This window comes from Mus pahari, chromosome 14, assembly GCF_900095145.1.
Source record: "Mus pahari chromosome 14, PAHARI_EIJ_v1.1, whole genome shotgun sequence".
Lineage (NCBI taxonomy): Eukaryota > Metazoa > Chordata > Mammalia > Rodentia > Muridae > Mus > Mus pahari.
Genome location: NC_034603.1, coordinates 45,631,327 through 45,643,668, shown reverse-complemented (window position 1 = coordinate 45,643,668; position 12,342 = coordinate 45,631,327).

The following is a 12,342-nucleotide window of genomic DNA, read 5'->3' as shown; positions in this document are numbered from 1 at the left end:
AAAAACCAAAAATAAAATAAAATAAAATAAAAATAAATTTAAAAAAATAATTTTTTTTTTAGACAGGGTTTCACTAATTGTCCCAGGCTGGCCTTGAACTCACCTTGTGTGACCCAGGCAGGTTTTGAACTTACTGAGTAACTTGAATTACAGACCTTTTCAAGAAAGCCCTGGCAAGAAAGCCTTGAGTCAGGATTCACCTCACTGAGAAAGGCAAGGCCACAAAAGCAAAACAGTGGGGATCAGATGGTTATGGAGGCTGGGCCTTCTACTTGGTATCTTCAGAACCCCAGCCCCGAAGCAGCCCTTCCGCACAGCCTCCGAGCATGCGTGGGTGCGTTCTGATTCCAGCAGTGTGCGAGCCACCAGCCAGCCAGCTCAGTCTGCTGTGGATTTATGTCTGTGGTTTTGTGGGATGGCTGAAGTCACCCTGGTGACAGGGAGATTACACACTCTTCTGCTCTGGGGTGGGTGTCAGCGCTGGGAGGTGCAGCTCTGGTGGCCAGGAGGTCTCCGATCATGGAGGGGGCTTCTGTCCACCCTGGCGTGTGTGTGGGGGGAGGCACTGGCTGGGCTGGCTCCTCAGGGAGGACCAGCAATACAGAGTGATGTAAACCACACAAGTATGGAGCCTGGGGCTTTCGAGCTTTCGGAGGGCTAGGGTTTCCCTTACCCTCCTCTCCCCTCCCCTCCCTTCTCTTTGCTTCCCCAGTTCTATTCTGCTGAAGTTATGTAGCAACCCTTTCATCTACCCAATACAGAACAGGAAAAGAGAAACTGAAATTGAAGCTGGAGGGAACAGGCTTGGCCCCTGGGAGGGACTTCCTCATTAGCCCATGTTCAGGATAGGATATTGAAAGATACAGTGTATTGGCTTCAATGGAGGTCCTGGTGGGGTCATAGTTCAGCAGGGCCCCAGGTGACTTTCACATCCTGAAAGCCACTAAGAGGCAAGAAGACCTCTGATGTCGGCTTTGTCTTTTCTAACTTTCTCCTCTCCCTCCCTCCCTCCTTTTTGTTTGTTTGTTTGTTTGAATAGGTAATTTCTGCACATGGCTTTGAAAATAAGGGCATAGAGCTTCCCTCCCCAGTGGCCAGTGTTACCCTTTTCCTGTCTGGGGGTCCAGCCAGCAAGGAGGGATCCATGTCCGCTCCTTAGCAGTCGCAGCACACGCTCCTGTGCCTTGCTTTTGTCACCTGACAGTATATCTCAGCGACGACTGGGAATCAGTACATAAAGAGTGCCTTACTCAGGTGTCTTTTTTATGGTCACAGGCTTTTCAGGGTTACAGAAGTAATCACAGCTGGTTTGATTAGCTTCAGATGTTGCCATTTACAACATCTCAGCCCAGAGAGGGCTGGAAACCTCCCCAAGGTCACGCAGCAAGGACTAGAGCTCCTCTCCCTCGGAAGTCCCAACTCCTGCCTCCTCCCCTCCCCTCCCCCCCCCCCCGCCCATCTCCCCGCCATCCCAGCGCTGCCCAGGTGACCAGAAGAGAGGGAGGGAGGAAGGGGCGTCTCTAATTGAAATGCATTGCGCGCTCCGGACCGGCACCTGGCAGGATGCGCTGCAGGAGAGCCGCACGGTGCGGAGGGGGCTGCGGCCTGATGCCCACGTGGGAGCGGGGGAGACCAGGCTGCTTCCCCGCAATCCGTTGCCTCGTGCTTCCCGGTAATGAGCTCCCAGGGCCCGAGGTGAGCTTCCCCCGGCTGCTCACACGGCAGCCGCGTGGCACCAAAGAACACCGGTACTTTTTTTCTTCCCTGCCTGACAGCTCATTAGAAGAATTAATTTACTCCAGCGTTTGCAGTTTAAAGGACATTATTTACTGGTTAATTGTTGTTATTACAAAATGTTAAATATCATTATTTATTTCCCAAGTCCTGACAGCTTCTCTGACAAGAATTTATGGGTGATTGCTGTGTCACCACTGGTGGGTGTCCTGCACAGGGGCAATGTGAGGTATGGGAGTGGCCTTCAGGCCCTGGTGTCCTGTCAGGGAAGACTGAGGAGGGCCTGCACACCATACTGGCCCATTGTCCCCTCTGCACCCTAATTTCTGCCTAATGAGGAGTGGAGGGTGGAGGAAATCTGCTATCAGGACACTGGTGTTCCCCTAAATCTTCAGTTTGGGGGTCAGGGTGGCACTTGCCAGAAGACCAGCTGCCAAGATTTTGGGTCCTTCCATGTTTATTCCAAGGGCTCAGAATGCTTCCAAACCATGCAGAAAGGCCAGTGTTTTAGCTCCAACCCAACAACAACAACAACATGGGCTTGGTGGATCACATTTTGGTGGATCAGGACCTTAGAGGTGGGAGCCAAGGGGATCAAAAGTTCAAGGTCATCCTCTGGCTATACAACAGAGTGTGAGGCCAGCTTGGGATATAGGAGGACCCTATCTCAACAACAACAACAACAAAAACGATCAAAGGTTAATTCTCCAAACGGGAAGCCTTTGTTTCTGTCCTGAAATCGCAGGGTTGAGGCACCCAGCTTAGCTGAGCGATGGTCCCAGAGCATGAAGATCAGAAGTAGCTGGGGTTCCGGGGGCTGAGGACCTGCTATCAATCTGAGTTTGACCTGTTCAGGAGACGTCACATAAAAGCTAAGATTTATGGCTTTTCTTGAAAAATCAGAGCCCCTTGCCACACTTGACCAACGGTCAATTGGCAGTGACCTTTGGGTCACTGAAGGGCAAAGCCATTCAAGGAATGTGCCAGCTCTTTCCAGCTGCCTCCTGCCCCACCTGCACTGTTTCCCGGGCTCTGCGCACATTTGAGTTTCCAATCTGACCTTCTGTAATGACCATGGAGAGAGGAAGAAACAGATTTCGAAAGCCCAGGCCACAGCCTGGTCCACCCTCTCACCCTACCACACTGCCTCTTTCAAGTCTGTCTGCTTCCACCTCCTCTGGGTCAGCAGGGAGTGGGCTCTGGCAGCCCGGGAGCCAGGAGCAAGAGGAGGCCCAGTGAGAACGACAAAGATCATGGCTATATGAACAGCATTCGTGTATTCATGCAGCAAATTGTTCTGGAGGACCTTCTACGTGGTATAAAAGGACGTAGGCATATACTGTGCCATAAAGGAATCCAGCCTGGCGAGGCTATGTGTCACTCAGGAACACGGTTACAACTCGGGAAGATGGAGAGGTTTAGGAAGATGTGACTGGCAGGCGTATGTGGGGAGGGAAGGTTTCCAGGAGAGAGAATTAATACTTCACCAAGCTGGTGGACTGCCTGTGTCCTCACGCAGACGCTCATGTCTTACTTAATTCTCTCAACAGAGCTGATTGAAAATAGCTGTCAGGATCCAGGCATAGCGGTGCAAGCCTCTGCTATCGCCTGGGAGGTGGAGGCAGGAGAGGCAGAATTTCAAGGCTAGCCTTGGCTATAAGACACCCTGTTTCATAACAGCAAACAAGGCAACAAACAAAACCCAATAGCTAAAAGTAGCTGTCAGCAGCCAGGTAGAGTAGTGTAAGCCCGACATGTTGATCTTGAGTTCAAGTCCACCCAGAGCTACATACCCTATGTCATTACAACTGTCAAGTGGAACATAAATTTACTGCTGTCGCCGGGCAGTGGTGGTGCATACCTTTAATCCCAGCACTTGGGAGGCAGAGGCAGGCGGATCTCTGAGTTTGAGGCCAGCTTGGTCTACAGAGTTGAGTTCTAGGACAGCCAGGGATACACAGAGAAACCCTGTCTCGAAAAATCAAACAAAAAAACAAAACAAAACAAAAAATTTACTGCTGTCAGTTAATATAATGGTGACTCTACAGGTCTATGAGCCAACCTGCTGTGAGGATCCCTGTCCTCCCCCTAATTAGATGCTACCAGCCTGGGGACTCTGTGGTCCAACAAGGCAGTATATCTCAGAAGGGCAATCCATCACCATTATCCACCACCATCCCTATCTCACAGCCTGTGTACAGGGCAGGGCTGAATCCTTTCATTTCACCAATCGGGGCCAAAGGAAGGAGAGGGCTCTGCTGCCTGGGGCTGAGGCCTAACACTGAGGAAACTTGGAGCTGGAATCTTACAGGCTGACTTCAAACAAAGGCCCTTTGGACAAGGCCTTTGGTCTCAGCCTTTCCTCTCTGGGACCTTGACAGCAGCAGGTAGCCTTGAGGAATAGACTGGAAAACCAAAGATGTAAAGTCCTTTGAAAGCGAATGGAAATGGGCTCAGGGAAGCCCTTTCCCAAGGCTGGGCTGCAAATTAGCATAAAGTTATTTCCAGACCGCAGTCTGGCTTATTTTAGACCCTTCCTCATTTCCTCCAGGGCAGAAGAAGCCTTAATCCTTTGCCTGGTGAGAAAGAGACCAGCACTATGGGAGTGAATCCAGGGCAGATAGGAAACTTTAGCCGCTGTGTAGATTTTTACACCGTCTCAGAGTCTTAGGGCTTGCTGTTCTTCATAGGTTTTCTCCAGCAGGTCTCTCATTTTATTTTATTGCCATATTAAATTTTTTTAAAAAAATTGTCTATTCATTTTTGGAATAGGTGATATGTGCCCAGGGTGCACAATTCAAGAAGCATAAAAGAGCACACAGTGAAGAGCCTCTCCCCATCCTTAGAGGCAGCCGATGCCGTCAATAGCTTGCTTCATGATATTTAAAAATAGCATTGTTTCTCTTTTCTGTTCATGTAGAAAATACAATAATTCCTGTGGAAGAAAATAAAAATCACATGTGCCACACTCCTCAGAGCTGAGGGCTCTGCACATTCCTGTGTTTAATCAGCCAGCCTTTTCTCTGCATATAGATGGTTACAAGCTTGCATAACCCTGCTTTATTACTTGTTTACATTAAATATGACTCCTCTGAAACAAAGACCAGAGAGGGTGCGTTCGAACTGGATAGAACTGGATAGAGACGGGGTGCCTTGGGGAGAGTGATGGGATTAAAGGGGGGCTCTGCTGCCTCTGTTTTATTTGAAATCCTTTTAGATGAAGATACATTCATGCAATACTTCCTCTTGGTATTTTTCTGGAATCGATTCTAAATGATTGGTTCAGAAGGCTACTATTAAACCTTCATGATTGTGATCTTAAGATATTTACAGCGTTTTTTGTTTGTTTGTTTGTTTTATTTTAGATAGAGTCTGACTACGCAGTCCTGGCTGGCTGGACCAGAACTCACTGGGTAGAGCAGTCTGACCTCGAACTCACAGAGATCTGCCCGCCTCTGCCTCCTGAGTGCTGAGTTGAAAGGTGTATGCTACCACACCTACCTTGTGGGTGTTTGGAGCAATGAAACCATGCCCAAAGAACGGGGCCTTTAATCAATCCTAGCACTTGGATGGCAGAGGCAGGCAGATCTCTCTGAGTTCAAGGACAGTCAGGGCTATATAGTGAAACCCTATCTTAAATAAATGAATGTAAAGCATGCAGATGGGGGCTGCATGTAGTGGCACCCATCTGTGGTCTCAACACTCAGGAGCCTGAGACAGGAGGATCACAGGAAATCTGAGGCCAACCTGGACGATATAGTGAGACCCTACCTTAAAAATATTATTTTAAAGGATGAAAAGAAATATATATATATATATATATATATATATATATATATATATATAGACATAAAGTTTTTTGATCCACAGTGTCAAATTTCTTTCTATGTTGTTTTAATCTCTAGTTCAACCATCAGCAGCTGCTCCCAGCCCCAGTATCCATCAGACTCATTCATCACAGACTAAGGGTCAGGTCTGAGATGGACCCGTGGGAGGCTAAATTTTTCCCCTGCCACTGGCAGGATATTATATATTTAATGATTTTACTATTTTTCTTTATTTTATGTATACTAGTGTGTTGCTGTCTGTCTATCTATGTAAGAGCATTGGATCCCCTGGAACTGGGGTCAGACAGTTGTGATCTGCCATGTGGGCACTGGGAATTGAACCTAGGACCTCTGAAAGGTCAGCCAGTGCTCCTAATCACTGAGCCTTCCTTCCAGCCTCATATATTTATTCTTTTATACCAAGGATCAGACCCAGTGACTTGTGCTTACTAGGCAAGTGCTCTATCCCTAAGCCACAACTGCAGTGCTGTGGCAATTTTTTCTTTAGGTCATTGGTAGGTGCCTGGGGAGTCTTTGTGACCCCTATAGGAAGTTGATTAAACCTGGGGTGTAGAATGCCTCAGCAGGTAGGACAGGGGCCTCCAGGAGTCTGAGTTATAAGATCAAAGTGGTATGTAGCCAGGACAGAGCTAGATCTTTCTCCCAGGTGTCCTATATCAGTGAGTCCAGATCACAGTGCTGAAAGCACGGCTCTGACAGCTCCTTTTAGAGTTACATCTGGGCAAGTTCCAGTGGCACAGAGGAGACCTTCTAAAGCCAACATCTTCAGCTCCTACACCCTCTAAATGTCAGCTTCAGACTGCTCTTGGATTCCAAACACCCAATTCTGTGACCTGCCTACAACCTTACCCCTTTAGCTTTCTGGCAAGTGGACCCCTGTCATTTGGAAATGTTTAGAGAAACAAGACAGACAGAAGAAAGACTTGTTGGTTTCGTATGGAAAGCTGGCTTTCTGAAAATGCCCCTCTCCTCCCTCCGGAGCCCCTGCATCTCCATGGTATCTGAGGTTTCCTCTTGATAGGGGATGGAGGGGGGAGAAAACCCAAGATTGCATCTCATTGGTGAGATGAATAATACATCTGAAGCAGCTCACAAACTGTGTTTGATCCGCCTAAAGCTTCAACCGTTAACGTATTTCTCTTTATCCCCAGCAAGGGAGGGCTAGGAACTGTCAACATTTTCCTTTCTGCTTAATTTGTACCCTCTCCATAAAGAGAAAAAACAGGGGTTTGGGGGGAGAGAGGGAGGCTGGGAAGGAGGAGGATGATACCTTCCTGGAATAACGTGAGGCAGGCGCTTCAGCACCATGGCCTGCTCCCAGAGCCTGGGAACTTCTAGGGTTGGCAGGACAGAGAAAGAGGGGATGTTGTTCTAGGGAGGGGGCTGTGTTGTGCGGGCTGGGGCTCTTTGGGTGCCAGTTTGCAGAACGGTATGAGCTTCCGAAGCTGGTTCCTTTGAGGGCCCTGCTCCAGCCTTCCTGGAAGGGGAGGGGAGGTGGGAGGTTGAGGCTGGCTGGTTGCTAAGCACCCACGATGCTTCTTTTGATTCATGGCAAGCAGAGAAGCCATATCCAGGCTCAGGGGCCAGTGCTGTGTCTGTGTTTTAAGCTGCACGCTTCAGCCACTCTCCATGTTTCTCCAAGGGGGTGGCTTTAGCACTAAGGATGCTTGCTCTCCATGGACACCAGTGTTAAGAGGGGGGCCTGGGAGCTGGGCGTGGTGGCGCGCACGCCTTTAATTCCAGCACTCGGGAGGCAGAGGCATGTGGATTTCTGAGTTCAAGGCCGGCCTGGTCTACAAAGTGAGTTCCAGGACAGCCAGGGCTATACAGAGAAACCCTGTCTCAAAAAACCAAAAAAAAAAAAAAAAAAAAAAAAGGGGGAGCCTGGGAAAGTTCACATTTTTAAAAAGTCTATTTTGCTTTATTGATTTTACTTTATGTTTGAGTGTTTTGCCTGCATGTATGCATGCATGTGTATCATGGAGGCTAAACAAGCGTGTCAGATCCTCCAGAACTGGAGTTACCGTGACCTGTGAGCTACTGTGTAGGTTCTAGGAACTGAACTCAAGTCCTGTGGAAGAGCAACAAGTGCTCTTAGCTGCTGAGTTGAGCCGTTGTCTCCCCAGCCCTGGGAGTTCACGTTCTTACCTACATTGCTGCTGCTTTGCCAAATCTGCAGTGTCCTGCCCCTTCTCTGTCCTGTATGACAGGGAACAAGTCAGAGGAGGTCAGAAGCTCAGACAACCGAGGGCCAGCTGGGCCTTCTCTTTGGCTGCCCATATGTCTCAGTTTCCTGTGTGTAAGATAGAGATGCTCACAGTGACAGTTTAAGACCTGGTGGCAATTCAGTATGTGTCCTTAGGTCTCCAGGGTAGTGCTCAGAACACAGGCTGAACCATGTGTATTGCCTCTTATTATTTTTGTTTGTTTGTTTGCTTTGGTTTTGCTTTTTTATTTTTGAGACAGGATTTCTCTGTGTAACAGCCCTGGCTGTTCTGGACTCTGCTTTGTAGACCAGGCTAACCTTGAACTCACAGAGATCCACCTGCCTCTGCCTATCATCACTAGGACTAAAGGCATGCACCGTCATGCCTGGCTGATTTTTCTTTTTGTGAAGAGATGGGGCCTTGTTATATTGTCTAGGCTATTCCCCCCAACTCCTGACCCTCCTCAACTGACCCTCCTGCCTCAGCTTCCTAAAAAAGGTAGGAGTGCGTTCATGTGCCATCGTGGGGCTGAGTGCATGTGCCATCCTGCCGGCTGTAATTAGTTGTCATTGTTAGCCTTTCCACAATCATGTGGTCCTTCTCTTCCCAGCTGGCCTTAAAACTACCCCATCTCCTCCTGTGGGAAGCTCACTCCCCTCTATCTCCATTCGACGCCCCCAAGCCCTTCCCAAGCCTCTTACTCTCCTGCCCACCGTGGCTGGGACCTATAGTCACACTTCTCCAAGCACCCCCATTCCTAGAGGCTGCCTGGTAATGCCCCAGAATTCTGTTGGCATCCCAGAATCCTCTGGTGCAGAAGAGGAGGCAGGAGTCCCCTGAAGCAAACAGAACGTGTGTATTTTGGAGAGAGGTCAGGGGGTGTCTGGAGGATGCAGGACCTCCCTGTAGGACAAATCAGGCCCAGTGGTTCTGGCAGCCTGGCCTGTGTGTCTGCCCAGTGCTCCTGGGCCCTTCTGTTCAGGCCTGGTATCCCACGGAGGCTACATTCTGCTTAGGAGTTCAGAGCACAGACGGGGAGGCGGGCCTTGCAGAGAATCGATTTTCGGGACCAGCGGGGGCTTTCTCTTCCTCCTTACTTACCAGATCTTTGATCTCTTGTCCTCCCTCCATAGTTCTGTTTCCCTGCTTTCTCCCTCTTCCGTGGCTGAATCACAGCAGGCTCTGTTGGGGGGAGGGGGAAAGGGGAGTCAGATCTTTGTCCTCTTGTGTCCTGTGTCTGGGTGGGTCCTAGCCTCCAACTCTCTCTCTCTCTCTCTCTCTCTCTCTCTCTCTCTCTCNCACACACACACACACACACACCCTCACACACACCCTCACACACAAAGAATTCAGAGCACCAGCTAGACCATGTGGAAGACTGAGGTAGGGAGAATCAGGGGCGACGAAGAAAAGAGAATTCAGCAAATTAAAATTTTTACAACCATCCAGCAAGTCTGCAAAAATGTAGTTCCCTGCGGTCTTTCATTTATCTCATTATCTGACTCCTAATGTGCCGCTTCCCCCTTTCTTTCCTCGCCACACTTTGGTGCAAAATCTTATTAGCTTTTTTTTTTTCTGGCAGGGGCTTCATATAGTCTTTTTTCATTACATTTCCTAATAAAAGCAATCACTAGGATGGCACAGCTAGAGGATTAAAGAGCCACCTCAGCAGCCTCCTGGCCAGCAGAGCCTCAGCTCGGCTCGCTGTAGCCTTGTCAAGTCGCCAGGGGAAACAGGCCAGACCCAGAGGCATGGATCAGAGACACCCGGGTTAGGCTGCGGAACATTCCAGGGCTGGGAGAGGAGCTAAGACGGTGGCCGCCGAGTCCCGATGCTATAGAAGGGAAGAAGAGCAGGAATGTTAGACACCCGTCGATCCAGCTGAGACCATCCACTTCCTCCCAAAATAAAAAACGATTTTGATCTTTGGACTCTGGCCCACGCTGTCATTTTTTTTTGTTTGTTTGTTTTTTGTTTTTTGTTTTTTTTTTTTTTTTTTTTTTTTGAGAGATAGGGTTTCTCTGTGTAGCCCTGGCTGTCCTGGAACTCACTTTGTAGACCAGGCTGGCCTCGAACTCAGAAATCTGCCTCTCTGCCTCCCGAGTGCTGGGATTAAAGGTGTGCACCATGACGCCCGGCAGTCATGGGTTCTTTCGAGTCACACTGTTGATGGCAACTTCTCAGCTTTTGAAGAAGGTAAATTGGATTTCTTTGTCCTGGTGGTGCAAAGCAGGCAGTGGTGACGCACACCTTTAATCCCAGTGCTCAGGGAGGCAGAGGCAGGAGGATGTCTGTGAGTTCCAGGACAGCCAGGGCTAAACAGAGAAGCCCTTTCTTGAAAAACAAAAACCAAAAGACAACAAGAAAAAAAAAATCAAGACTTAAAAATATTTTCCATATAAGGAGGTTGACGAGGGCATCCGCCCAAAGCCCTCTTACTAAGGTTGGCTTCTTCCTGCTGCCCTACCTCTGCCATGCTAATGATTGAACCCCTGTCCATCATTGACTAACTCAGCTCACTAAAGACTGACTGGGTATGTTGCTTGCCTCAGATATTTGGTTTGGGGAAAGGGCTAAAAATGACAGAAAACTGGGTCTGGCAAAGCAAACAACACAAGGAGAAAAAGTAAAAGAAACCAAACTGCCTGTAATAGACATTTTGTTTGCCTAGGTTATAAACTGGCCCTAAAAGTTGGTCACATGTCACCCTGCAAAGTGATGTCGCCTGTACTGTGAACTGCTGGCTTAGCCACACACACAAAACTTCTGGAACTGGGAAAGGTTGGCTTGGGAGAGAATGACCATCATTTTGAAACATTTGGCTGGGTGTGATTAAAAATAAGGGTACAAGCCAGGCAGTGGTGGCGCACGCCTTTAATCCCAGCACTTGGGAGGCAGAGGCAGGTGGATTTCTTTGTTCGAGGCCAGCCTGGTCTACAGAGTGAGTTCTGGGACAGCCAGGGCTACACAGAAAAACCCTGTCTCAGAAAGTCAAAACAAATACAATAAGCTGACAAATGTCAAATTATGAATGACTTTTAATGTCTTGTTTAGGGGTCACTTGGGCCATGCCTCATTGGCTGGTGTGTTCCCCCGTGCTTGGCTGAGACTGTATGAGCCGGTCACAGTCAGCAGTCTGCCAGGAGGACCGATGGAGAAGATGTGTCTCGCCAAGAGTGGGTCGCCCTCATCTCAGCTACCGGGGATTCCACCTTTAGTCTGTGAGACCCTCTTACCCCTCACTTCTTTCCATTCTCCTTCAGGGCCTTTTTGGATTTAAATCCCTGCCAGCCTTTTCTCTGCCCCAGACTCTAGAGGGTGTCGGGAGCTTCTCAGAGATGAGGAGCCTGCAGGACAGACAGACAGACAGACTGACTGAGGGCTTTGCCTTCCCCTAGCCTGTGATGCAGACTGGAAGACAGGGTTGCTCTGATGAAAGATGCATTTTCTCTTCACTCAAGTGGAAGGCATTTTCCACACACTGTCACAGTTTGGCCTACTGCTTATAACTGACAGACACCCTTCCCAGTCCCTTTTCACATTTCCAGATCCTTCCTTTTCTCATCTGGAGAGGCTGCCCCTCCCTTGGGGTTTTTTTTTTGGGGGGGGAGGGGTATTTCCTTGGCTCCTTATCAATCAACCGGAGGCAAACCCTGGGTGAGCAACAGCAGTAACCAGCAGCTGCCAGGGCAGTAGGAACTTCATTTCTGGCCCTGACATTTATAAATGTGGCACAGAATACCAGGAGGGACTGGAATAAATCAAACCACTTCCTCAAGGGTCCCCAGGGTTGTTTTCCACTTTCTTCCCACCAGGAGTTGGCGTCTCCTCTGTCTTTGCAGGAGTGGGAGTGTGGAGCACGGCGGTGTGCAACACAAAATGAACCACAGTCTTCGCCCTTGCTTCACAGAAGACCCCACTGGCCCGTGGAGAGAGGCGGGGAAGAGGCCCTGTGTGGGAGGACGCTCACTCTGCTGAGAAGTAGCTGTCAGTTTTCATATCCGAGAATTAGGTTTTTAATTTTTGTTTTGTTTTGTTTTGTTTTGTTTTTGAGACAGGGTCTCCATTGTGTAGTCCTGGCTGACCTGGAACTCAGTAAGCAGACCAACCAGGCTGGACTTCAGCTCTTAGAAGTCAACCAGCCTCTATGTACACGCACGCATGCCTGCTTAGCTGGGCATGTTGGCATACATAATCCTATCACCTGGGAGTCTTGAGACAGGAGAATCACTGCAAGTAAGGCCGGTCCAGGCAACATTTCAAAACCTTATCCAAAACGAAAAACAGGCATGTGCTCAGGGGGCTGGGGGCTGGGGGCTGGGGGCTGGGGGCTGGAGGGGTGGGGATGGTTCTGGTAAAGGACTTCAGTGGAACATTTGCTGTTTTTCTAGAGGGCCTGAGTTCAGTTCCAAGCATCCACGTTGGTAGCTGCTTACAACCACCCAGAACCACAGCTCCAAGGGATCTCTTACCTCTTTCTGCCCTCTGAGGGTAGCCACACACATAGCAAACACACACACACACACACACACACACACACACACACACACACA